This window comes from Myotis brandtii, unplaced genomic scaffold, assembly GCF_000412655.1.
Source record: "Myotis brandtii unplaced genomic scaffold, ASM41265v1 scaffold208, whole genome shotgun sequence".
NCBI classification, from domain to species: domain Eukaryota; kingdom Metazoa; phylum Chordata; class Mammalia; order Chiroptera; family Vespertilionidae; genus Myotis; species Myotis brandtii.
Genome location: NW_005357764.1, coordinates 2022509 through 2025754, shown reverse-complemented (window position 1 = coordinate 2025754; position 3246 = coordinate 2022509).

Here is a 3246-nt window from a genome sequence, read left to right as displayed (position 1 = left end):
CCGAGCTCTCGTCGTGAGCCGGTTCGCTGTGTTACCTCCTAGCCCTTGGCAGGAAACCAGAGTAGCGCAGAGCCCGCAAAACACTCCCGTTAACCCTTCACAGTTCTCTCTGACAATCAAACCTCTTCCGGCCCTTTTGCGTGAACCTAGTTACACGGAAATTATCTGCTCACGTGACCGCTTGAAAACTCCGGGTAAATGTTACAGTCTGGTCATTTCAGGGAGGGGGAAATCTGGGAAACTCTTAGGGATGTCAGGTGAAGTGTAACATCAGAACAGCCACTTCGGTGAAAAAAAAATTTTTTTATGATAATCTTTTAAGTAGGTTTACTTTTTTGGGGGGTGAAATTTAAAATGTGCATGACCCAGCAATTTCATGTCTAAAACAATCAGAAACTGCTACAGGTGTACACAAAAAGACATGCTTATATTCAAGCCTGCTCCCTTCTAAAAAAATTAATAAAAATAACAGAAATGTCCCAATACGACGTGGATGATGTGATATGTTTCCAAGATAAAATATTACAATGAAACTAATAAGTAGCAACATTTGATAGCTCATAGCATGAGTTACTGAAATGGCGACATGCCAACAAACTACACTGTAAAATATACGTACATTTAAAAGTACATAGAATAACAGTATATCCTGATTATGGAAAACCTGTGTATAGAAAATGAACTACATGCATAGATGGACACACAATGTGATTATGTTATGAGGGCAGGAGACGGGACGGGTGGACGGGTGGAAGCCAGGATGGATGGGGAGAGGGTATAAACAGGACTTCAGATCCGTCATGATGTTACCGGAAAGGGGACCTGGCCCTTAGTGGGTCTGCCTCAAGCTGGCCCATAATGTGTGGGTCCTTGACTTTGTGCAAAAAAAAATTTCATAACATTAATCCAGGTGATTTTGAGAGTATGTTTATTAAAGCTGAGGACCGTGAAACAAGGGCTTATGACAGAAAAAGCAACAGGAGAGCATAGGTGGGGCTGCTTTGGCTCTCTGGAAATACTATAAGAAAGAAATGAGCCTAGGTGGAGCTGCTTTAGCTCACTGGGAAGTCAGAGAAACGGGGCTTTGGAGACAGGTTCAGGGGTTTAGCCTGGGACGAGCTGCTGCTGCCCATTGCTCCCCTGCTTGCAAGGCTCATGGGGACCCCTGGAGTTTAGGAGATGCACCCTTGTGGGGGAAGAAGAGCGGGGAGGGAAAGACAGGGGCATGCTCCAGGGAAGGGGAACTCATTCATTTTGGGATCTTCGTTTTGAGGTTTTTTAAAGGCTGGGAGTTGAGGAGCAGTCTTAAGGAAGGATCTCAACAGAATATTCATCAGCTTTTCCAAGTGTACCCTTTTCAGGCTCGTGGTCTCCACTGATTGGTTGGCACCAGGGGGGTCATTAGTCACTACAGCTGATCCTGGCGATGCCCACCTGGTTTTGCTGCTTTTCTGGGCCTGGTGTTGAAATACAACTTAGTCCTAGATGTTATCTCTAGGGAGATGACCTGTAGCTGGGGGTAAATTGCTCAGCCAGTTTGTTCAGCTGTCTCAGTTTCCCCATTCCACTTGCCAAGGAATTTTCCTAGGTTCTTACTAGCCTGCCTCAATGATTTCTTTTTAAAAAAAGAAGAAACCTAAAAATAAACATAGCAAAGTGTTAACACTTGGGTAGTGGAACTATACATTAGTCTCAGTACTTTTTTGTAACATTTAATCAAGTCACCTACCTCCAAATGATCCTCCCAAATCCAGCTAAACCACTTTTTCATCTGCCTCTTGTAACTCCAGTTCATTTCTCTTGCTTGGTTCCTCAGCTCCTGGGACTTTCAATCACCCATTATATAGTGCAGTTATCTGCTGCATATATCTATCTATAAGACTTGTTAGCTTTCTGAAGACATGATCCATTACATGAATTCCATGTAACCCTAGCAAGTAGCAAAGAGCCTGGCCAAAAGCAAACACTCAATACATGCTAATTGAACTGAAGTGTGAAGAAGGGAACCAAAAAAGTTTTCAATGCAGGGCCAGAAAGGTCTTTTTGGGGCATCCTATCTCAGAAAAGATTGGTGATGCAGTTGTTAGCAGCCATCTTGCAACCCTAAGGAGAGCCAGCCAATGGTAGGCAGCCTCTAAGACAGTGATTCTCAACCTTGGCTGCACATTAGAATCACCTGGGAATCTTTTTAAAATCCTGATTTCTGGGCCTCATCCTCCGGAAATTCTGTTTCTTTGTTATGGGGTGGGGCCACAACATTAGTAACAAAGAAACAGAATTTCCGGAGGATGAGGCCAAAAAATCCGGATTTTAAAAAGATTCCCAGGTGATTCTAATGTGCAGCCAAGGTTGAGAACCACTGCTCTAAGATGACCTCCACTTGTAATGGAGTGAAAAGCTGTCTCTGTGACTCTATCTAAATTCTAGCGTGCATTTTTCCCATGGCCTTCAGGCAGATAGCTCCTGCAATAGATATGCTAACCATTACAGGAATTCTGCCGGAGGCTTGAGTGTTTGGAATAACAGGAATTCACGTTCAATTCCCAGTCAGGGCACATGCCCAGGTTGCAGTTCGATCTCCAGTGTAGGACATGTGGGAGGTAGCAAATCAATGATTCTCTCTCATCATTGATGTTTTTCTCTCTCTCTCCCTTCCTCTCTGAAATCAATAAAAATCCTATATAATAAAAGCCTAATATACTAAGTGTCCAGTCATCCATTCAACCAGTCAAAGCATAATATGCTAATGATGTGCTAAAGCCACTCAAGCACTCACTATGACGTGCACTGACCACCAGGGGGCAGTGAACTGGTCAGTCAGTCGCTATGATATGCACTGACCACCAGGGGGCAGACACTCCAACCAGTAGTCTAGCTTGCTGCTGGGGTCTGGCTGATTGGGACTGTGCAAGATGGGCCAGACACGACCTGGAGCCCTCCCACGGTCCCTCCCGGCTAGCCAACCTCCTGTGTCCCTCCCCAGTCCTGATAGTGCACCGGTGGGGTCCCTAGGCCTGACCTGCACCCTCTCACAATCCAAGATCCCTGGAGAGCCGGTTTTGGCCCGATCCCACAGGCATAAAAGGCTAATATGCAAATCGACAGAACAGCAGAACAACTGGTCGCTATTACATGAACTGACCATCAGGGGGCAGACGCTCAACACAGGAGCTGGCCCCTGGTGGTCAGTGCACTCCCACAGGGTGAGTGCTGCTCAGCCAGAAGCTGGGCTCATGGCTTGCGAGC